At 39.8% G+C, this 24,616-nt stretch overlaps 1 non-coding gene across 1 annotated transcript; it reads right to left on the bottom strand.

Annotated features, from left to right (window-relative positions):
- Positions 1–21,803: 21,803 nt before the first annotated feature.
- Positions 21,804–21,939, bottom strand: LOC115837407. Its single transcript, XR_004032450.1, has one exon. It is a non-coding gene; the product is annotated as a U8 small nucleolar RNA (small nucleolar RNA).
- Between the last annotated feature and the right edge of the window lie 2,677 nt (positions 21,940–24,616).

Genomic DNA, 24,616 nt, shown 5'->3' with positions numbered 1-24,616 from the left:
TGAATGTTGGCCTACCTTGCTAGGTTGGGGAGATTCTCCTGGATAATATCCTGAAGAGTGTTTTCCGACTTGGTTCTTTTCTCCCCATCACTTTCAGGTATACCAGTCAAACATAGATTTGGTCTTTTCACATAGTCCTATATTTCTTGGAGGCTTTGTTGGTTTCTTTTCACTACTTTTTTTCTCTAATCTTGTCTTCTCTCTTTATTTCATTGAGCTGATCTTCAATCTCTGATACCCTTTCTTCCGCTTGATTGATTCAGCTATTGATATTGATACTTGTGTATCATACTTGTGTATGCTTCATGAAGTTCTTGTGCTGTGTTATTCAGCTCCATCCACATTTATGTTCTTCTCTAAACTGGTTATTCTAGTTAGCAATTCATCTTACCTTTTTTTTTTTCAAGGTTCTTATCTTCCTTGCATTGGGTTAGAACATGCTCCTTTAGCTCAGAGAAGTTTGTTGTTACCCACCTTCTGAAGCCTACTTCTGTCAATTTGTCAAACTCATTCTCCGTCCAGTTTTGTTCCCTTGCTGGTGAGGAGTTGTTATCCTTCAGAGGAGAAGAGGCATTCTGGTTTTTGGAATTTTGACCTTTTTGTGCTGGTTTCTCCCCATCTTTGTGGATGTTTGTGATGTTTGGTCTTTGATGTTGGTGACCTTTGGATGGGGTCTCTGAGTGGACATCCTTTCTGTTGATGTTGATGGTATTCCTTTCTGTTTGTTAGTTTTCCTTCTAACAGTCAGGCCCCTCTGCTGCAGGTCTGCTGTAGTTTGCTGGAGGTCCACTCCAGACCCTGTTTGCCTGAGTATCAGCAGCTGAGGCTGCAGAACAGCAAAGATTGCTGCCTGTTCCTTCCTCTGGAAACTTCATCGCAGAGGGGCACCTGCCAGATGCCAGCCAGAGCTCTCCTCAGCTCTCCTCTATGAGGTGTCTGTCAGCCTCTACTGGGAGGTGTTTCCCAGTCAGGATACATGGGGGTCAGGAACCTACTTGAGGAGGCAGTCTGTCCCTTATCAGAGTTTGAATGCTGTGCTGGGAGATCTGCTGCTCCCTTCAGAGCTGTCAGGCAGGGATGCTTAAGTCTGCTGAAGCTGCACCCATGGCCACCCCTTCCCCCAGGTGCTCTGTCCCAGGGAGATGGGGGTTTTATCTATAAGTCTCTGACTGGGGCTGCTGTCATTTTTTCAGAGATGCCCTGCCCAGAGGGGAGGAATTTAGAGAGGCAGTCTGGCCACAGCAGCCTTGCTGAGCTGTGGTGGGCTCTACCCAGTTTGAACTTCCCAGTGGCTTTGTTTACACTGTGAGGGTAAAACCATCTACTCAAGCCTGAGCAATGGCAGATGCCCCTTCCCCCCCCAACAAAACTCAAGCATCCTAGGTCGACCTCAGACTGCTGTGCTAGCAGCAAGAATTTCAAGCCAGTGGATCTTAGCTTTCTGGGCTCCATGGGGGTGGGACCTGCTGAGCCAGACCACTTGGCTCTTTGGCTTCAGCCCCCTTTCCAAGGGAGTGAATGGTTTTCTCTCACTGGCATTGCAGGTGCCACTGGAATATGAAAAAAACTCCTGCGGCTAGCTCAGTGTCTGCCTAAATGACCACCCAGTTTTGTGCCTGAAACCTAGAGCCCTGGTTGCATAGGCACCAGAGGGTATCTCGTGGTCTGTGGGTTGCAAAGACCATGGGAAAAGTGCAATATCTGGGCCAGAGTGCACCATTCCTCCCGGTACAGTCTCTCACGGCTTCCCTTGGCTGGGGGAGGGAAATCCCCTGACCCCTTGTACTTCCTAGGTGAGGCAATGCCCTACCCTGCTTCAGGTTACACTCCGTGGGCTGCACTCACTGTCCAACCAGTCCCAATGAGATGAATGGGTACCTCAGTTGGAAATGCAGAAATCATCCGCCTTTTGTGTTGATCTCACTGGGAGCTGCAGACCAGAGCTATTCTTATTTGGCCATCTTGCTAGCCTCAGGCTCGAGTTAGTACTTTTAAGAGGTGTTGATTGGTTCTCTGTGAGGTTGTCCAGAATTCACTCATCCTACACAAACTTTTTGGAGATCAACTACTGATGAGATTAAAGAATTTAAAGATGATTTTAGGAAGAAAAATTCTAAAATGTAACTGATATAAAATTAATTAACTTGGAATTTTTTAACTTCTATGTTCTGAATGTTGGTGTTCCTCCACAATTCATATGTTGGAACCTAATAGTCATGTGATGGTATTAAAAGGTGGGGCCGTTTGAAAAATGATTAAATCATGATGGTTCTGCCTTCATGAATGGAATTGCCATTATAACAGAATACCCAAGACTGGGTAATTTATAAAGAGTACAGATTTATGTATCATGGTTCTTAAGGCTGGGAAGTCCAAGATCAAGGGGCTAGCATCTTGTTTAGGGACTTCTTGCTGCATCATAAGGCATCACATGAACAAGAAACAGAAAAGGTAGCTGAGCTCCCCCTTCTAAAATGAGCCCACTTCCATGATAACTAACATAGTGCCATGATAACAGCATTAATTCATTCATGAGAACAGAGCCCTCATAGCTGAATCACCTCTCATTAAGCCCCACCTCCTAACACTGTTGCATTGGGGTTCCAGTTTGAAACATGTGAACTTTGGAGGACACATTCAAGCCATAGCAGTGCCTTTATAAAAAAGGTTGAAGGATGTGCTCCTGGCCTTTCATCATGTGGGAATGCAGCAAGAGGTACTATCAATAAAGCAGAGAGTGAGCCTTCACCAGACACTGAATCTGCTGGTGTCTTGATCTTGGACTGTCCAGCTTCCAGAACTATGAGAAATAAATTTCTATTATTTATAAATTACTCATTCTAAGACATTTTGTTATAGCAGCCCAAATGAAGACAGAAATATAGCATTGTATTGTAATAGTTAACCTTTAGTGACTGAAATACAGAAGACAAAGGACATTCAGAGAGAAAGAAATCATGTTTCTTTATAACTTATTTATTATTAGTCAACAAACATTAATCGAGCATTTTGCTCTTGAACCAGATACTGAAAATACAAACAACTCAGTGGCTTTGCGTGTATAATTTTTTCCTTCAAGAATGCTGCTACTAGTTCTCCATCTAGAAACCTACTCATTCTTCCAGATTCAGTTCAAGGGATATCCCCTGAACAAAGTTAATTAGTTGATCAAGCCTCTGTTCTTTAGTATATTATTTGTATATTGTATATTATGTGCACATTACTAAATAGATAAAAGTAATGTGTCTACCAACTCATATCTACAAACTTAAGTGTAAACTCTTCACAGAGATATCACTGTTAACCTTTTATCTTTCCTTCTTGCTTTTTAATGTTCACTGTTTTATAAAATTGTGATATTTTTGCCTCATTCTCTACACATTACATGGGAAGCATTTATTTATGTGGCTAAAAATTCTTCAAATTAATGATTTTTTACTGGTACCATATCACATGTGTATCATATTTGATTTAGCTATTACTCTGTTCTTGGATAGTTAGGTTATTTCCAATTTCCTAATATTATAAATAATGCTGAAATTGTTGAAGAAACTTTTTATTTTGAATTTTAACATTTCTAGAAGTGATATTACTATGTCAAATGATATGAGCACTGTTAAGGCCAAATTACTTTCTAAAAAGTCTGTTCCATGAGTAATAAATGAGCATGTCTATTTTACCACACCTGCCCTTGCCAACACTAGACATTATCATTTCAAAAACTTTGCCAGTTTGATACACAAGAAATATCTCATTTTATTTCTTGAATAATTATTATTGTGTTTATTCCGCTTTTGTCCTTTGGACAGTTGTGTTTTCAACCATGATTTTATTTTCTGCACTCTGTTGTTTAGCAAAAGAGGAATTAAGACATGAAATAAAAAGCAACTTCAAATATGCTTTAAAAAAGAGTAAGAATGTTAATATACATCTTGAGTCAATTTTTAATTGTTGATAAGTACAGATATCAAAGTATTTTACCATTGTGGTGATAATAACTAATGAGAAAAACCAAGACTCATATTTAAAAAACCATCCCCCAAACTGGGAGGGAACTAAGAGACCAAAAAATGACTCAGACAAGTCCAGCATGGTGAGTAGGTAAGTTTATTAGGACTTGCATATGAGGCACTCCTGGATGGCACAGCAGGGCATCTTTAGAGATGTGTCCTGCCTCCCATCTCTAAGCTACTTTTAAGCAAATTTTCTGGCTCTTTGCCGTGTGTGTGTGTGTGTGTGTGTGTGTGTGTGTGTGTGTGTGTGATGGGACTGTTTTCCTTGTTAGCTTCTCATACACTCTCTCCGAGATATTTGGGTTCTTAGGGACACCTGCTCCTTGGCTAGGCATCATGGCCTTGGCTCACAGGCTGGCCTCCAGGGTTCAGGCAGCAGACATACACCCTTAAGTAACATGGTGAGGGCCCTGGCACACTGCAATCCATCAGCCCTTACATTCTTTCCACAAATCTTGTGTAAGAGTCCCTGAGTGGGGTATGAGGGGAAGAACTCTATAAATGTATAACATATAGACATGGCTTGTGTGTACAAGTCACATCCACAGTATACATAACAGCATAAAAAACAGAAGCTAACTGTAATTATAACATCTATTAGCAAGCATAACTCCAATGAGTAGGTAAGGTGTGTAACCATTTTGAGCATGAGTCAGAGAAACCTAATTGGGCTGTATCATGGAACTAAGTTGACAAATTATTCAACGCATCTGTGACATTATCCTTTTTATCAGGGATATAGGTACAACAACAGGTAGTGTGTATAAGAGCACATGTTGTTGGTTCTCCATCAAATTGGCCATTAGGCTTCCAGGTGGAGACAACCCCAGTGAACCTGGGTTGCACTATTGGTGCTGATATACCTGGCACTCCAGTTCTGTAGGGAGAAAGGCAGACTGTTGTGAGGCATATTGTTATCATTTGATAGGGGGAGGTATCCATATACCCAATAATTGGACTGGTTGCTGACTGCTACTGACATTCCAGTGCAGCTTCCACGGGTAGCAGGAACAACAGCCTATTGGCATAAACACAGATGTTTAGTAGGAACACTCATGGGTGTATCCACTCCTTGTAACATTGTTACTGCTATATTATCTCCCATTGGCCCCATTAGGGAGGCCACCATGTACTTCTTGCCTAGCTTATAGTACCATACATGGTTTCCTTCCCTAAGAGTGGGCACAGTAGCCAACTGTAAGTTTCCAGCCTTGCCCACACTATCAGCACTGTGCCTACTCCTGTAGGTATTGGTGCTGCTGTGTGTTGATATTATAAAGCTCTCAGACCTCTATAAAGGAGCATAGCTTGGATCACCTCTCCTCCATCAGTCTTCATAGTGTCCCCCAGTGCCATAAAACTGACCCAGTATGGGAGCAATTTCCAGCTCAACTTCAGGTCCACATAGCCATTGCCACTTGGCAGATCCACTGCTGTTCTCAGGAGCACAGTCTGCCCATCTGCTTCAGGAGCATGGCTTGGAGTCTCAGGTAATCCTGAGAATTTGTGACACCTGTTTTACAGGCCTGCTCGACCATTCACAGGGAGTGATGCCATGTGTGGTAGTGGGTGACTCACTTAAAATTTGTATAGCTTCAGGGAGATCCTTAGTCTAGTACCCTTAAGAACTGTTCTGAGACAATGCACATAATTGAGTTTTTAACAGACCATTTTTTTTTCTATGAGGCCTACCCTGTTGAGTTATATGGCCAGTGGAATCTTTAGTCTATATTTTGTTCTGATGCCCCATGTTGGATATCGTGGCCTGTGAAATGGGGGCCTTGATCACTATCCTTTTTGGCATGTCATACATGACACCAACAGCAGTGAGACTCTTGGTCTCCAGTTGAGTGGCATGTCTTACTGGGAAGGCCCCTGTAGTAGCCCCATTGTTGTGTCTGTACAAGTTAAGGCATACCTTCTCACGCCACCTGGGGACAGGAGGCCAATATAACTGACTTGCCAGTCTTGCACAGTTGTATGGCTCAATGTATGTGAGTTGGTGTGGAGGGAACTTTTCCAGGTCGCAGTTATGAGCAGATCTCACAGTTCTGAACAGCTGCCAAAGCATCTCCAGTTTGGACTGGGATGCCTGCCACCTTTCGTATGGCCCACCTGTCGCTGCCCCTTGGTGACTGCTCCTGTGATGTACCCCTATGGCAGCCTCCTCCAATGGGCTTGGGCAAAGTGCCCAAACATGAGTAAGGGCATCTGCCTCCTGAGTTCTCAGAGGCAACCTGGGGCTGTGTGTATCCACATGGTACACCTAAGTTGGGCATCCTTCTCTTATAACTTGATGTGAATGTCCTGCCACATGGACATTCCCCAAAGGGGCTTGCCCCAAACCTGCCAACTGTCTGTGGCCCATTGATTGATTCACATGGTAAATCCTGTTTGTGTAGTCCAACTATCTGTGTAGATAGATGATTAGCAGCCAAGCCTCATAGGTGATGAGTATCCAAACTGCCTGTAACCTAGCCCATTGACTGCTTTGTCCTAATCCCCGTTCTCTCCATATGGTGTCAGTATCCCTTTGCACCACAAACTGCTGACCGTTGGTGTTAGGTAACTTTGTTAGACCCATCAGTGTATCAAGCCTAGTGAGTATCAGCTGAGACTCCTCATATATGTGGTTGACCTGGTAGGTGGCTCCATTGCCGTGCCTGCTACCTCCACTTGTTCAAAGTGGATGGATCTTAATACCTCCTATAGTGCCTGATGTAAAGGACTAGGGGACAAGACACGCCTAAGTTGTAGACAGGGATGCCACTTATGCAGTGTGATTGTGCCACTATAGGGGTGGGTTTGGCTAGGAGACCTTTCATTCACCCTTTTATGGAGTAGGCAGTTTTTTTCTGTGGTGGTCTGCTTTCTGGTGATAGCTTCCACTTGTTGCAATGTCCTGTACAGGGCTGAGAGTTATTGCTCCAGGACTGTATAGTAGGATTCTGACCCCTTCCACAATTGAGATAAAAGCCCAACAGGTAACAATTCCTGTTGGTTGCTTTTGCCACAAAGTCCAGCTCATCCCTGTGGCATCTCTAGTGGCTTCTAATACAAAAGGATGCTGTGGCAGTGGGCCACCTAATGCTTTGGCTTGTTTTACCAATATTTTTGCTTTGTCAAATGCCTCTTGCTCTATATGTGTACAGTCTCATTTTTAATTTTCCTTTATTGAAGGAAAGGTGAAGGGTTTGTACCAAATGAAGAAGTAGCCCAGTAAACCTAGGACAACCTGGAGTTAGCTTACTGTCTGGGGAACAGGCTACTGTGATACCTTATTGATGATAGCTCTAAGTATGTTTTACATCTTCTCCAACCAGGTGACTCTCAGGAATTTGATGGCTATACTGGGCCCCTGTTTCTTCTTGGGGTTGACTTCTCATTCCCTGTCCTTTGAGCCATCCAAGATAGTTTGTAGGGCAGTCTCCAAATCTGTAAAAGGCTCTGAGGTTTGCATGTCATCATTAATGGGACACCAAGGCAGGCAGAAAGAATCTAGACAGGTCCTGTGCAACCATACTGTGACATATGATGTGGTTGTGCAGGTACCCGTGTGGTAGCACCTAAAAAGTCTATCATTGGCCCTACTAAGTGAAGGCAAACCGGTCTTGTGAATCTTCCACTAAAGGAATACTAAGAAAGGTGTTAGACAAGTCAGTCACAGCATGGGCATTTCCCAGCTTACAAACCACTTGCTGTAGCAGTTGAGCAATATCGGGTACAGCTGCATGTGCGGGGACACCACTTTGTTCAGCTCACAGTAGTCTAGTTATTCTCCAGGTGCGATCTGGCGTCTTCACAGGACACATAAGGCTGCTACAGGGGTTGTGGGCCATACTGACTATTTGTACTTTATGTAATCCCTGAACTGTTTGGGTGATTTCAGAGTGTCCCCCTGGCAGACAGTATTGTTTCATATATATTGCCTGCTTGGGCCGGGGCAAGTGTACAGACACCTATTTGGCCCATCATCCCTTTTCTGTTCCTTAATTACTTTTTGGACATAGTCTTTGTTTTTATTCAGCTCACTGAAGTCCACCAATGCTTCCTCCATATTACAACCTTTTTTAAATTGGAAGTGATGAAGACATTCAATGAGTGCCTAAAATAACTTCAAGAGTTTAAACTACATGAAAGTTTTACCCACAAGCATTGATCTCATTTACATTTACTCAGTCTATTCACTTTTAGCAGTTTATCTAGGTTACTAGTGAGAACCAAGACATTATGTAAAGCTACATATCATTGCAAACTATTTTTCTGTTAACTATTTTCATAGCTTGTGAATATCAGGTATTCAGCTAAGCAAGAACCTTCAAGTTAAACATCGGCATTTTTGCTGATAACTCAGAAAAATTCAGCTGTTTCCATTAAACCAACAATATCAAATTAATCTTGCTTATTAAAAAAATCACACAAACAAAGATCATTTTGTTTTTGGCTGGGTTTACAGTCTTATAACCCTCATGTCAAACCCTGACACCATAAAGTATCTAGCAGAAGCAAATATAAAATGTATCTATTAGCAAACTCAGACAAAAATGTATGCTGACACTTTTGAAGATATATTTTTATTTTATCAGTAATTTTAAAGCCAGTTTATTTACCAAAGATTATTGAATTTATATAAACTTGGAAAGCACTTGAACTTATTTATGAGTACTCATTTATTTATAAGTTAATGTGGTAGAATGCTAGATATAACACACAACATAATACATGTACATACACATAAACACATTTAAACATGTATGCACGTATACAGAGATCCAGTGGCTTTCACCTTGGAATTCTAGCCATGAGACAGCATCATAAACTCATTATATTACAAAAGACAGCTGGATTCAAATTATTTTTTATAAAATTGGGACCCGTTCACATGGCTAAACTTTATTTGCTCTGATAGGTAATCCAAAGAAAGCTGTGGATCAAAATTTTGGGTAAAGCAGTTTCCATGGCAGTTTGATTTTTAAAAACCTCTTTGTCCTTTTTTTTTTCTTCAGTTTCAAATGAATTTCATTGTTTACATTTTAGCTAGAACTGGCTGAACTGTATAAGAAAAACAAAATCCCCAAATAACCTTGAATTAGTGTTACCATAAACAGTGAGTTTTATTTCAACACTAGCAACTTAAAAATAGCAGATTCAAAGCAGGCAGAAAAAGAGAGAGAGAAATAGAAAGTGTTAGAAGATTCTGCTTAACTTTATAGTTGTGGGTTAACCATTTGAGCTCTGATTTTTTTTTCTTTTGTAATTTGCCCATCAGTTTTCAAATGTGCACAAGAAGGGGCCATGATATGTAACAAGCTGGAGTCCTAGAAAACCTGATACGCCTTTGACCCTCTGCAAGAGTTTCTACTCTTTCTCCCTTTCCTGCTGTAATGATTTCTTAGTAGCTAGCCTTATTGCAACAACAGTGCATTTACTATCTTTATTGTACTTTAATATCTTAGCTTCTTTTTTTTATCTTTGAGAGTATTCTTATTTATCCTTCTTCTTTTTATTATTATTATACTTTAAGTTTTAGGTTACATGTGCACAATGTGCAGGTTTGTTACATATGTATCCATGTGCCATGTTGGTGTGCTGCATCCATTAACTCGTCATTTAGCATTAGGTATATCTCCTAATGCTGTCCCCCCCCTCCCCCCACCCCACAACAGTCCCCAGAGTGTGATGTTCCCCTTCCTGTGTCCATGTGTTCTCATTGTTCAATTCCCACCTATGAGTGAGAACATGCGGTGTTTGGTTTTTTGTCCTTGCGATAGTTTACTGAGAATGATGTTTTCCAGTTTCATCCATGTCCCTACAAAGGACATGAACTCATCATTTTTTTATGGCTGCATAGTATTCCATGGTGTATATGTGCCACATTTTCTTAATCCAGTGTATCGTTGTTGGATATATGGGTTGGTTCCAAGTCTTTGCTATTGTGAATAGTGCCGCAATAAACATACATGTGCATGTGTCTTTATAGCAGCATGATTTATAGTCCTTTGGGTATATATCCAGTAATGGGATGGCTGGGTCAAATGGTATTTCTATTTCTAGATCCCTGAGGAATCACCACACTGACTTCCACAATGGTTGAACTAGTTTACAGTCCCACCAACAGTGTAAAAGTGTTCCTATTTCTCCACATCCTCTCCAACACCTGTTGTTTCCTGACTTTTTAATGATCACCATTCTAACTGGTGTGAGACGGTATCTCATTGTGGTTTTGATTTGCATTTCTCTGATGGCCAGTGGTGATGAGCATTTTTTCATGTGTTTTTTGGCTGCATAAATGTCTTCTTTTGAGAAGTGTCTGTTCATGTCCTTTGCCCACTTTTTGATGGGGTTATTTGTTTTTTTCTTGTAAATTTGTTTGAGTTCATTGTAGATTCTGGATATTAGCCCTTTGTCAGATGAGTAGGTTGCGAAAATTTTCTCCCATTTTGTAGGTTGCCTATTCACTCTGATGGTAGTTTCTTTTGCTGTGCAGAAGCTCTTTAGTTTAATTAGATCCCATTTGTCAATTTTGGCTTTTGTTGCCATTGCTTTTGGTGTTTTAGACATGAAGTCCTTGCCCATGCCTGTGTCCTGAATGGTATTGCCTAGGTTTTCTTCTAGGGTTTTTATGGTTTTAGGTCTAACATGTAAGTCTTTAATCCATCTTGAATTAATTTTTGTATAAGATGTAAGGAAGGGATCCAGTTTCAGCTTTCTACTTATGGCTAGCCAGTTTTCCCAGAACCATTTATTAAATAGGGAATCCTTTTCCCATTGCTTGCTTTTGTCAGGTTTGTCAAAGATCAGATAGGTGTAGATATGCGGCATTATTTCTGAGGGCTCTGTTCTGTTCCATTGATCTATGTCTCTGTCTTGGTACCAATACCATGCTGTTTTGGTTACTGTAGCCTTGTAGTATAGTTTGAAGTCAGGTAGTGTGATGCCTCCAGCTTTGTTCTTTTGGCTTAGGATTGACTTGGCGATGTGGGCTCTTTTTTGGTTCCATATGAACTTTAAAGTAGTTTTTTCCAATTCTGTGAAGAAAGTCATTGGTAGCTTGATGGGGATGGCATTGAATCTATAAATTACCTTGGGCAGTATGGCCATTTTCACTATATTGATTCTTCCAATCCATGAGCATGGAATGTTCTTCCATTTGTTTGTATCCTCTTTTATTTCATTGAGCAGTGGTTTGTAGTTCTCCTTGAAGAGGTCCTTCATGTCCCTTGTAAGTTGGATTCCCAGGTATTTTATTCTCTTTGAAGCAATTGTGAATGGGAGTTTACTCTTGATTTGGCTCTTTGTTTGTCTGTTATTGGTGTAACAGAATGCCTGTGATTTTTGTACATTGATTTTGTATCCTGAGACTTTGCTGAAGTTGCTTATCAGCTTAAGATTTTGGGCTGAGACAATGGGGTTTTCTAGATATACAATCATGTCATCTGCAAACAGGGACAATTTGACTTCCTCTTTTCCTAATTGAATACCCTTTATTTCCTTCTCCTGCCTAATTGCCGTGGCCAGAACTTCCAACACTATGTTGAATAGGAGTGGTGAGAGAGGGCATCCCTGTCCTGTGCCAGTTTTCAAACGGAATGCTTCCAGTTTTTGCCCATTCAGTATGATATTGGCTGTGGGTTTGTCATAGATAGCTCTTATTATTTTGAGATACGTCCCATCAATACCTAATTTATTGAGAGTTTTTAGCATGAAGGATTGTTGAATTTTGTCAAAGGCCTTTTCTGCATCTATTGAGATAATCATGTGGTTTTTGTCTTTGGTTCTGTTTATATGCTGGATTACATTTATTGATTTGCGTATGCTGAACCAGCCTTGCATCCCAGGGATGAAGCCCACTTGATCATGGTGGATAAGCATTTTGATGTGCTGCTGGATTCAGTTTGCCAGTATTTTATTGAGGATTTTTGCATCAATGTTCATCAAGGATATTGGTCTGAAATTCTCTTTTTTGGTTGTGTCTTTGCCAGGCTTTGGTATCCGGATGATGCTGGCCTCATAAAATGAGTTAGGGAGGATTCCCTCTTTTTCTATTGATTGGAATAGTTTCAGAAGGAATGGTACCATTTCCTCCTTGTACCTCTGATAGAATTCGGCTGTGAATCCATCAGGTCCTGGACTCTTTTTGGTTGGTAAGCTATTGATTATTGCCACAATTTCAGAGCCTGTTATTGGTCTATTCAGAGATTCAACTTCTTCCTGGTTTAGTCTTGGGAGAGTGTATTTGTCAAGGAATTTATCCATTTCTTATAGATTTTCTAGTTTATTTGCATAGAGGTGTTTGTAGTATTCTCTGATGGTAGATTGTATTTCTGTGGGATCAGTGGTGATATCCCCTTTTTCATTTTTTATTGCAACTATTTGATTCTTCTCTCTTTTCTTCTTTATTAGTTCTTGCTAGTGGTCTATCAATTTTGTTGATCTTTTAAAAAACCAGCTCCTGGATTCATTAATTTTTTGAAGGGTTTTTTGTGTCTCTATTTCCTTCAGTTCTGCTCTGATTTTAGTTATTTCTTGCCTTCTGCTAGCTTTTGAATGTGTTTGCTCTTGCTTTTCTAGTTCTTTTAATTGTGACGTTAGGGTGTCAATTTTGGATCTTTCCTGCTTTCTCTTGTGGGCATTTAGTGCTATAAATTTCCCTCTACACACTGCTTTGAATGTGTTCCAGAGATTCTGGTATGTTGTGTCTTTATTCTCATTGGTTTCAAAGAACATCTTTATTTCTGCCTTCATTTCATTATGTACCCAGTAGTCATTCAGGAGCAGGTTGTTCAGTTTCCATGTAGTTGAGCGGTTCTGAGTGAGTTTCTTATTTCTGAGTTCTAGTTTGATTGCACTGTGGTCTGAGAGACAGTTTGTTATAATTTCTGTTCTTTTACATTTGCTGAGGAGAGCTTTACTTCCAACTATGTGGTCAATTTTGGAATAGGTGTGGTGTGGTGCTGAAAAAAATGTATATTCTGTTGATTTGGGGTGGAGAGTTCTGTAGATGTCTATTAGGTCCACTTGGTGCAGAGGTGAGTTCAATTCCTGGGTATCCTTGTTAACTTTCTGTCTCCTTGATCTGTGTAATGTTGACAGTGGGGTGTTAAAATTTCCCATTATTATTGTGTTGGAGTCTAAGTTTCTTTGTAGGTCACTCAGGACTTGCTTTATGAATCTGGGTGCTCCTGTATTGGGTGCATGTATATTTAGGATAGTTAGCTCTTCTTGTTGAATTGATCCCTTTACCATTATGTAATGGCCTTCTTTGTCTCTTTTGATCTTTGTTGGTTTAGAATCTCTTTTATCAGAGACTAGGATTGCAACCCTGCCTTTTTTTGTTTTCCATTTGCTTGGTAGATCTTCCTCCATCCCTTTATTTTGAGTCTATGTGTATCTCTGCAGGTGAGATGGGTTTCCTGAATACAGCACACTGATGGGTCCTGACTCCTTATCCAATTTGCCAGTCTGTGTCTTTTAATTGGAGCATTTAGCCCATTTACATTTAAAGTTAATATTGTTATGTGTGAATTTGATCCTGTCATTATGATGTTAGCTGGTTATTTTGCTCATTAGTTGATGCATTTTCTTCCTAGCCTTGATGGTCTTTACATTTTGGCATGTTTTTGCAGTAGCTGGTACCGGTTGTTCCTTTCCATGTTTAGTGCTTCCTTCAGGAGCTCTTTTAGGGCAGGCCTGGTGGTGACAAAATCTCTCAGCATTTGCTTGTCTGTAAAGGATTTTATTTCTCCTTCACTTGTGAAGCTTAGTTTGGCTGGATATGAAATTCTGGGTTGAAAATTGTTTTCTTTAAGAAATACCATTTGACCCAGCCATCCCATTACTGGGTATATACCCAAAGGACTATAAATCATGCTGCTATAAAGACACATGCACATATATGTTTATTGTGGCACTATTCACAATAGCAAAGAGTTGGAACCAACCCAAATGTCCAACAACAATAGACTGGATTAAGAAAATGTGGCACATATACACCATGGAATACTATGCAGCTATTGAGTTCATGTCCTTTGTAGTGACATGGATGAAACTGGAAAACATCTTTCTCAGTAAACTATCACAAGGACAAAAAACCAAACACCGCATTTTCTCACTCATAGGTGGGAATTGAACAATGAGAACACATGGACACAGGAAGGGGAACATCACACTCTGGGGACTGTTGTGGGGTGGGGGAGGGGGGAGGGACAGCATTAGGAGATATACCTAATGCTAAATGATGAGTTAATGGGTGCAGCAAAACAACATGGCACATGGATACATATGTAACAAACCTGCACATTGTGCACATGTAACCTAAAACCTAAAGTATAATAATAATAAAAAAAAAAGAAAAAAAGAATGTTGAATATTGGCCCCCACTCTCTTCTGGCTTGTAGAGTTTCTGCCAAGAGATCAGCTGTGAGTCTGATGGGCTTCCCTTTGTGGGTAACCCGACCTTTCTCTCTGGCTGCCCTTAACATTTTTTCCTTCATTTCAACTTTGGTGAATCTGACAATTATGTGTCTTGGAGTGGCTCTTCTCGAGGAGTATCTTTGTGGCATTTTCTATATTTCCTCAATCTGAATGTTGGCCTGCCTTGCTAGATTGGGGAAGTTCTGCTGGATAATATCTTGCAGAGTGTTTTCCAACTTGGTTCCATTCTCCCCGTCACTTTCAGGTACACCAATCAGACATAGGTTTGGTCTTTTCACATAGTCCCATATTTCTTGGAGGCTTTGTTTGTTTCTTTTTATTCTTTTTCTCTAAGCTTCCCTTCTCGCTCCATTTCATTCATTTCATCTTCCATCACTGATACCCTTTCTTCCAGTTGATTACAACGGCTACTGAGGCTTCTGCATTCTTTACGTAGTTCTCGAAACTTGGCTTTCAGCTCCATCAGCTCCTTCAAGCACTTCTCTGCATTGGTTATTTTAGTTATACATTCGTCTAATTTTTTTTCAAAGTTTTTGACTTCTTTGCCATTGGTTTGATCTTCCTCCTGTAGCTCAGAGTAGTTTGATCATGTGAAGCCTTCTTCTCTCAACTCGTCAAAGTCATTCTCTGTCCAGCTTTGTTCCGTTGCTGGTGAGGAACTGCATTCCTTTGGAGGAGGAGAGGCACTCTGCTTTTTAGAGTTTCCAGTTTTTCTGCTCTGTTTTCTCCCCATCTTTGTAGTTTTTTCTACTTTTGGTCTTTGATGATGGTGATGTACTGATGGGTTTTTGGTGTGAGTGTCCTTTCTGTTTTTTAGTTTTCCTTCTAACAGACAGGACCCTCAGCTGCAGGTCTGTTGGAGTTTGCTAGAGGTCCACTCCAGACACTGTTTGGCTGGGTGTCAGCAGCAGTGGCTGCAGAACAGCAGATTTTCATGAACCGCAAATTCAGCTGTCTGATCTTTCCTCTGGAAGTTTTGTCTCAGAGGAGTACCCAGCCGAGTGAGGTGTCAGTCTGTCCCTACTGGGGGGTGCCTCCCAGTTAGGCTGTTCGGGGTTCAGGGACCCACTTTAGGAGGCAGTCTGCCCATTCTCAGATCTCCAGCTGTGTGCTGGGAGAATCCCTACTCTCTTCAAAGCTGTCAGACAGGGACATTTACATCTGCAGAGGTTACTGCTGACTTTTTGTTTGTCTGTGCACTGCCCCCAGAGTGGAGCCTACAGAGGCAGGCAGGCCCCCTTGAGCTGTGGTGGGCTCCACCCAATTCAAGCTTCCTGGCTGCTTTGTTTACCTAAGCAAGCCTGGGCAATGGCGGGCGCCCCTCCCCCAGCCTCACCGCTGCCCTGCAGTTTGATCTCAGACTGCTGTGCTAGCAATCAGCGAGACTCCATGGGCATAGGACCGTCTGAGCTAGGTGCGGGACACAATCTCCTGGTGTGCTGTTTTCGAAGCCTGTTGGAAAAGCGCAATATTAGGGTGGGAGTGACCCAATTTTCCAGGTGTCGTCTGTCACCCCTTTCTTTGACTAGGAAAGGGAACTCCTTGATCCCTTGAGCTTTCTGAGTGAGGCAGTGCCTCGCCCTGCTTCGGCTCACACACGGTGCACTGCACCGACTGTCCTGCACCCACTGTTTGGCACTCCCTAGTGAGATGAACCTGGTACCTCAGATGGAAATGCAGAAATCACCGGTCTTCTGCGTCACTCACGCTGGGAGCTGTAGACCGGAGCTGTTCCTATTCAGCCATCTTGGCTCCACCCCGAGAGATATCTTAGCTTCTTGCAATGGGCGCTCAGTCTCCACCGGTGTTTTCCAAGTGTCCCCATACTTATGTGGTGGCCCACAAAGTTTGAACAGTTGGGCTAGTCCACCTCACATGCACGTTGCCAACTCTTAAAATTTCCTCCATAGATACTCGTTCCTGACTCACCATTTGGTCTCTCAGATCCTGTTCACAATACCAATTGTAATGAGAAAAACCTGGAATCATATTTAAAAAACCATCCCCTGAAGTGGGAGGGAGGCAAGGGACTAAAAAGGAGATAGCAGTGAAGTGGAATAGAATTGAATACAGAATCTGCCCTACTGTGTGAATACCTGAAAAATACCCATCTCTCTAAAATGGGATTTTCTTATTTGTAACAAGGAAAAGTTTGGTTAATAGAGATCCACAATAATAAATTTATAAGAGAAAACCAGGATTAAACATAGTCTCTTATTTAATCAGAAAAAAATGGCCAGCCATACTATTTATCTATAGTAACTGATTTTAAACGTATTTAGGCTTATTTCTTAAAATCTAACCCTCTGCCATTTCTTAAAATATTAAATGATTTGTGAAAACCTATTCCTCCCCTTCAGCCTTACTTATATGAAATCTGAAACCTAGGTTGACCTTGGAGATTATCTATTGGATCTGATCCAATTCAATGGAGTGCCAAATTTAATTTATGATTTCTGTTGGAGAGTGTACCTAAAATGAATTTGGGAGTGTAATTCTAAATGTTTAGGTCTATCAAACAGCTCTTTTTGAAAAGAGAAGCATTGGTAAAATCATTTTATCTTTCTAGATTCTAAAAATATACTATTGAATACATAAGGCATGCACTATACCTGTTTCTTTTAAAGTTACTAGATGCTTGATTTGTTTGAACAAAGTGGCAGGTAGTAATCTATCATAGTCTCTTCATTTACAAAAAAAATTTTCAGATGTTATCCAGTGACTTAAATCTGCCAGGTGAACATCTTTCTTTGGTCTCAGGTGAAGCTGTAAATCTTCATTCATGAGTTTTTTTCTTCTCTAAACACATGTATAGCTGTTTAGTTGAATTACAGAAGCTGAGAACTGAAAGAGATCTTATGAGCGACTTCACTGTAACCTCTCATTGTAGCATGTGCCTCATCCTACAATTAATTAGGTTATACCACTCATTGGTATAATTTATACACACATCAGGTTTGGAAGACCTGAAGCTTGAACTAATATTTTCACTCCTGGTAATCACTTTTCTTTCACATCATCTGATGCATAGAAGATACTCTAATAATATCTACTGGCTAAATGAATGGGTCATTGTGGCAAAATACTTTAACATCACAGGCTATTTTTACATGGTAGTGGATATAAAGGTAAGATAACCAAACTGAGAATAAGGAGGTTTCAGTTTGAACTCAAGCCTAGCGACTTTTGAAATCATTTCAACTCTATGGGTCTTCATTTCTTTATCTCTAAGATGAAGTACCATAGGAATTTTAGAATAGTTTTTTCCTGTTTCTCTGGAAAATGACTTTGGCAGTTTGATAGGAATAGTGTTGAATCTGTAAATTTTGGGGGACAGTATAGCCATTTTAACGATATTGATTCTTTCAATTCATGAGCATGGAATGTTTTTCCATTTATTTGTGTTGTCTCTGATTTCTTTCAGCAGTGTTTTGTAGTTCTTCTTGTAGATATCTTTCACCTCCTTTGTTGAATATGTTCTTAGGTATTTCAGTTGTTTTTGTGTGTGGCTACTGTAAATGGGATTTTGTTCTCAATTTGACTCTCAACTTGAATGTTATTGATATATAGAAATGCTACTGATTTTTATACATTGATTTTGTATCCTGAAACTTTACTAAAGGCATTTATCAGTTATAGGAGCCTTTTGGTGGAGTCTTTAGGGATTTCTAGGTATAGAATCATATCATCAGTGAAAAGAGATAGTTTGACTTCTTCCTTCCCTATTTGGATTCATTTTATTTCTTTCTCTTGCCTGATTGCAATGGCTAGAACTTCCAGTACTATACTGAATAGGAGTGGTGGGAGAGGGCGTCTTTTTCTTGTTTCAGTTAACAAGGGGAATGGTTCCAGCTTTTGCTTGTTCAGTGTGATGCTGGCTGTGGGTTTTTCATAGATGGCTCCTATTATTTTGAGATATGTTCCTTTTATGCCTAGTCTGTTGAGGGTTTTTACCATCAAGCGATTTTGGATTTTATTATATGCTTTTGCTGCATCTATTGAGATAATCATATGGCTTTTTCTTTTAATTCTGTTTATGTGGTAAATTACATTTATTGATTGCATATGTTGAACCAGCTGTACATCCCAGGAATAAAGCCTACTTGATCAGGGTGTGTTAACTTTTTGGTGTGCTACCAGATTTAGTTTGCTAGTATTTTGTTGGGGAATTTTGCGTCTATGTTCATCAGGAATATTAGCCTGAAGCTTTCTTATTTCATTGTATCTGTGCCAGATTTTGGTATCAGGCTGATGCTGGCTTCATAAAATGAGTTAGAGAGGAGCCCCTCCTCCTCAATTTTTTTTTTGGAATAGTTTCAGTAGAATTGATAATAGTTCTTTGTATATCAGATAGAATTTGTCTGTGACTCCATCTGGTCCAGGATGTTAATAAAGCTGGAGGCATTACACTACCTGACTTCAAATTATGCTGTAAGGCTACAGTAAGCAAAACATTATGGTACTGGCACAAAGAAAGACACCTAGACCAATGGAACAGAGTAAAAAACCCAGAAATAAAGCTGAACACCTGCAACCATCTGATCTTTGACAAAGCCAACACAAATAAGCAATAGAGAAAGGACTCCCTATTCAGTAAATGGTGCTGGGATAGCTGGCTAGCCATATGCAGAAAAATGAAACTAGATGCCTACCTTTCACCATATACAAAAATTAACTCAAGATGGGTTAAATATTTAAAAATAAGACTTCAAGCTATAAAAATCCTAGAAGAAAACCTAGGAAATACCCTTCTCTATATCAGCCTTGGCAAATAATTTTTGGTGAAGCCCCCAAAAGCAATTGCAACAAAACCAAAAATTGACAAGTAGAACCTAATGAAAGTAAATAGCTTCTGCACAGCAAAAGAACTATCGACAGAGTAAACAAACAACCTACTGAATGGAAGAAAATATTTGCAAACTATGCCTCTAATAAAGGCCTAATATTTAGAATCTATAGGAACTTAAACAAATCAACAATAAAAAACAATAAAAAACAACCCTATTAAAAATGGGCAAAGGACATGAACACACTTCTCAAAAGAAGACACACAATGCCAATAAGCATATGAAAAAATGTTTAACATCACTAATCACTAGAGAAATGAAAATCAAAACCGCAATGAGATACCGTCTCACACCAGTCAGAACGGCTATCATTAAACAGTCAAAAAACAACAGATGCTGGTGAGGCTGCAGAGGAAAGGGAACACTTATACGCTGTTAGTGGGAATGTAAATTAGTTCAGCCACTGTGGAAAGCAGTTTGGAGATTTCTCAAAGAACTCAAAACTGAACCACCATTCGACTCAGCAATCCCCTTCCAGGTTATATACCCAAAAGAAAATAAGTTGTTCTACCAAAGAGGCACATGCATGCATATGTCCACTGCAACACCATTCATAGTAGCAAAGACATGGAATCAACCTAGGCGCCCATCACCAGTGGATGGGATAAAGAAAATATGGCACGTACATACCATGGAATAGTATGTAGCTGTAAAAAAGAATGAAATCTCATCCTTTGCAGCAACATGAATGCAGCTGAAGGCCATTATCCTAAGCAAATTAACACAGGAACAGAAAAGCAAATATTGCATATTCTTACTCATAAGTTAGAGCTAAACATTGGGTACTCAGGGACATAAAGATGGGACCAATAGATACTCTGGACTACTTGAAGGGCGAGGGAGATGGGTTGAAAAACTACCTATTGGGTACTATTCTCAATACTTGGGTGATGGGATCAATCATACCCCAAACCTCAGAATCATGCAATATGGTCATGCAATATGACCAGGTAACAAACCTGCACAGGTACCCCCTGTTTCCAAAATAAAAGTTGAAATCATTAAAAAATAAAATAAAATGAAGTTATTAGCCTTTATATTTACCAAGATTCTTTTATTTGAAACATGTATATTATTGAAAGTTAAAGACTATGAGTGCATTTTTGTTTCATATGTTAATTTGCAAGTAGAATTAATGGTAGGTGTGAATTTTGTAATCTGATTATTGGGCCCATATCCTACCTTCACATTTTTAGCAAGTAACATTGAGATTGATCTGAGACTTGAAACAAGTGTTCTCAATATTTGAGAAAATATTTTCATGTAAAATGCTGACTAGGACCATTTTAATATGAAGTTATATCTCTAATAATTCAAAATATGCTATTAATTAGTTTTAAAATTTCAGACTAGCAAAGTCAGGACTGAACATATCAAGTTATCAAATACTTTACTGTCAGTCTACCTCATACTTCTAACTCCACCTCTGGCTTTGTCTGACACCAGGGTTAGACTCTTACTGACATTTGCGAAGGACAGAAAATGGCTTCATTAGAATCTTCAAAGGAAACCAGAGTAAAATAAGAGACAAAGGGGTTCCTTAGAGAAAAGAATTACCACAACAAATGAAGAGTCTGTCATAATGGGAAGAGAGAATTGACGTAGGGTTCAAATGTGAGGCTGCTTTTAAATTTACACAGCTCAGACTTCTGTGGTCACTTATGACCCTGGAAAAGAGATAGTTATGTGCCGAAGTTAAAAGCAGTTTACTACTATGAGCCCTAACATTTGTGCTGTCAGATTCCTTCTCCCTTCTCATGGAAGGGATGAAAATGTGGACATCATTTCTCTACCAGTCAGAGAGAGGTGAGGACTGGAGGTCAAGGTTGGGTTAACACCAAGGTATTGGTGACCAGAATAAAGTATCAGGTGGTGTTTATGACAGGAACTTGGAGGCAGGTAGGATGTCATCCCAAGCATCAGAATTTGAGAAGATAGACACTCCAAAGGATGTCAAAGGCCATTGACACCATGTGGGTTCTATGCCAAGCAGAATTAGCTAAGAGGAATGTAAAGTGCCAGAGCATAAGGATAGCAGAGACACAGGAAGCTGTGGAAATTCTATGTGAGATAGTCCCCATCCACTTTGGAGTATCTAAGAGACATCAGAAAGGATGGAAGCCTTGCCATTTGGTAGGTGAGAACTATTAATCTAGTGGCATTGGCAAAAAGGATTGAAGTAGCTATACTTAAGATCCACAAGCAGGTTGTAACTAGTCACTTGAGTTAAACTGTATTTTATAAAATGAATTTTAAAAATCCTACTAATTTAGTTGATAAGATCATCATTTATATAGAAAAAAAACCTATCATTAACCAAAATTGGAAGAGCAGTTTCTTTCATATTACAGACATAATTGACTATTTCACAGTTTGTAGCTTTGGTCCATATTTCAAAACCTGGGGTCCCAGGTTAATCAAAGGGTCATCAGGTGCTCCTTGCGGCTATTGATCACCCACATCCCATATTTTAGCCATAAACCTCTAATATATATTTTTTTCAGGAAGAATAAAATAGGAATAATCAGGATATTGTAAGTCATGATTACACAGAGACTTTAATCATGTATCAAGTGAACTCCAATTATCATGTTCTAATCTGCCCTTCAAAAGGAGAAACAGATAAGGATTATTCCACCTGACCGTAACTCCAAGATATCATTATGGTATCTTTGTTACATTTATTCCTGCTCTTTGTCTTGATTTTCTTTATTTAGTTTGGCAAGCTTCTGCTCTTTGGCTATCTTGCTGCCATCTCTCTGTGAACAGATCAAGGGTTTTACACAGACATTAGATATGTGCTATGGATAAGTTTGCTTTGTGTTCTTGTCTTGTTATTTAACCATTCAACAGAAGGGCCTCTTCAGGGCTACATGTGCAGCTTTGAAAGAGTTTAATTTACTTACATTCATTTTGAAGTTCTGAAAAATTACTATTGTGCTCATTTGATTTTTTTCTCTTTAGGGTTCTCCCCTTCTTTTGTGTTTACAGGAAAGATAAATTGAAGGAATATAGAGAGAAGGGGAAGAAACCATTTCTTTTTATTTTTAAATTTTTTTAATTTTTTAAAATTTTTTTATTTTATTATTATACTTTAAATTTTAGGGTACATGTGCACAACGTGCAGGTTTGTTACATGTGTATACATATGCCACGTTGGTGTGCTGCACCCATTAACTCGTCATTTAGCATTAGGTATATCTCCTAATGCTATCCCTCCCCCGTCCCCCCACCCCACAACAGTCCCCGGTGTGTGATGTTCCCCTTCCTGTGTCCATGTGTTCTTATTGTTCAATTCCCACCTATGAGTGAGAACATGCAGTGTTTGGTTTTTTGTCCTTGTGATAGTTTGCTGAGAATGATGGTTTCCAGCTTCATCCATGTCCCTGCAAAGGACATGAACTCATCCTTCTTTATGGCTGCATAGTGTTCCATGGTGTATATGTGCCACACTTTCTTAATCCAGTCTATCATTGTTGGAGATTTAGGTTGGTTCCAAGTCTTCGCTATTGTGAATAGTGCCGCTATAAACATACATGTGCATGTGTCTTTATAGCAGCATGATTTATATGAGCAGGAACTTGGATGTATATATATACCAGTAATGGGATATACTGGGTATATACCCAGTAATGGGATGGCTGGGTCAAATGGTATTTCTAGTTCTAGATCCCTGAGAAATCGCCACACCAACTTCCACAATGGTTGAACTAGTTTACAGTCCCACCAACAGTGTAAAAGTGTTCCTATTTCTCCACATCCTCTCCAGCATCTGTTGTTTCCTGACTTTTTAATGATGGCCATTCTAACTGGTGTGAGATGGTATCTCATTGTGGTTTTGATTTGCATTTCTCTGATGGCCAGTGATGATGAGCATTTTTTCATGTGTTTTTTGGCTACATAAATGTCTTCTTTTGAGAAGTATCTGTTCATATCGTTCACCCACTTTTTGATGGGGTTGTTTGTTTTTTTCTTGTAAATTTGTTTGAGTTCATTGTAGATTCTGGATATTAGCCCTTTGTCAGATGAATAGGTTGCGAAAATTTTCTCTCATTCTGTAGGTTGCCTGTTCACTCTGATGGTAGTTTCTTTTGCTGTGCAGAAGCTCTTTAGTTTAATTAGATCCGATTTGTCAATTTTGGCTTTTGTTGCCATTGCTTTTGGTGTTTTAGACATGAAGTACTTGCCCATGCCTATGTCCTGAATGGTATTGCCTAGGTTTTCTTCTAGGGTTTTTATGGTTTTAGGTCTAACACATAAGTCTTTAATCCATCTTGAATTAATTTTTGTATAAGGTGTAAGGAACGGATCCAGTTTCAGCTTTCTACTTATGGCTAGCCAGTTTTCTCAGTACCGTTTATTAAATAGGGAATCCTTTCCCCATTTCTTGTTTTTGTCAGGTTTGTCAAAGATCAGATAGGTGTAGATATGCGGCATTATTCCTGAGGGCTCTGTTCTGTTCCATTAGTCTATATCTCTGTTTTGGTACCAGTACCATGCTGTTTTGGTTACTGTAGCCTTGTAGTATAGTTTGAAGTCAGGTAGCATGATGCCTCCAGCTTTGTTCTTTTGGCTTAGGATTGACTTGGCAATGGGGGCTCTTTTTTGGTTCCATATGAACTTTAAAGTAGTTTTTTCCAATTCTGTGAGGAAAGTCATTGGTAGCTTGATGGGGATGGCGTTGAATCTATAAATTACCTTGGGCAGTACGGCCATTTTCATGATATTGATGCTTCCTACCCATGAGCATGGAATGTTCTTCCATTTGTTTGTATCCTCTTTTATTTCATTGAGCAGTGGTTTGTAGTTCTCCTTGAAGAGGTCCTTCACATAGGTATTGATGGGACGTATCTCAAAATAATATGAGCTATCTATGACAAACCCACAGCCAATATCATACTGAATGGACAAAAACTGGAAGCATTCCATTTGAAAACTGGCACAAGACAGGGATGCCCTCTCTCACCACTCCTATTCAACATAGTGTTGGAAGTTCTGGCCAGGGCAATCAGGCAGGAGAAGGAAATAAAGGGCATTCAATTAGGAAAAGAGGAAGTCAAATTGTCCCTGTTTGCAGATGACATGATTGTATATCTAGAAAACCCCATCGTCTCAGCCCAAAATCTCAAGCTGATAAGCAACTTCAGCAAAGTCTCAGGATACAAAATCAATGTGCAAAAATCGCAAGCATTCTTATACACCAATAACAAACAGAGAGCCAAATCATGAGTGAACTCCCATTCACAATTGCTTCAAAGAGAATAAAATACCTAGGAAACCATTTCTTTTTAAATCTCCATTTGAGAATTTAAGAAGAAATAT

The sequence above is a fragment of the Nomascus leucogenys genome, chromosome 11 (genome assembly GCF_006542625.1).
Source record: "Nomascus leucogenys isolate Asia chromosome 11, Asia_NLE_v1, whole genome shotgun sequence".
Lineage (NCBI taxonomy): Eukaryota > Metazoa > Chordata > Mammalia > Primates > Hylobatidae > Nomascus > Nomascus leucogenys.
This window is presented reverse-complemented; position numbering and strand designations above follow the sequence as displayed.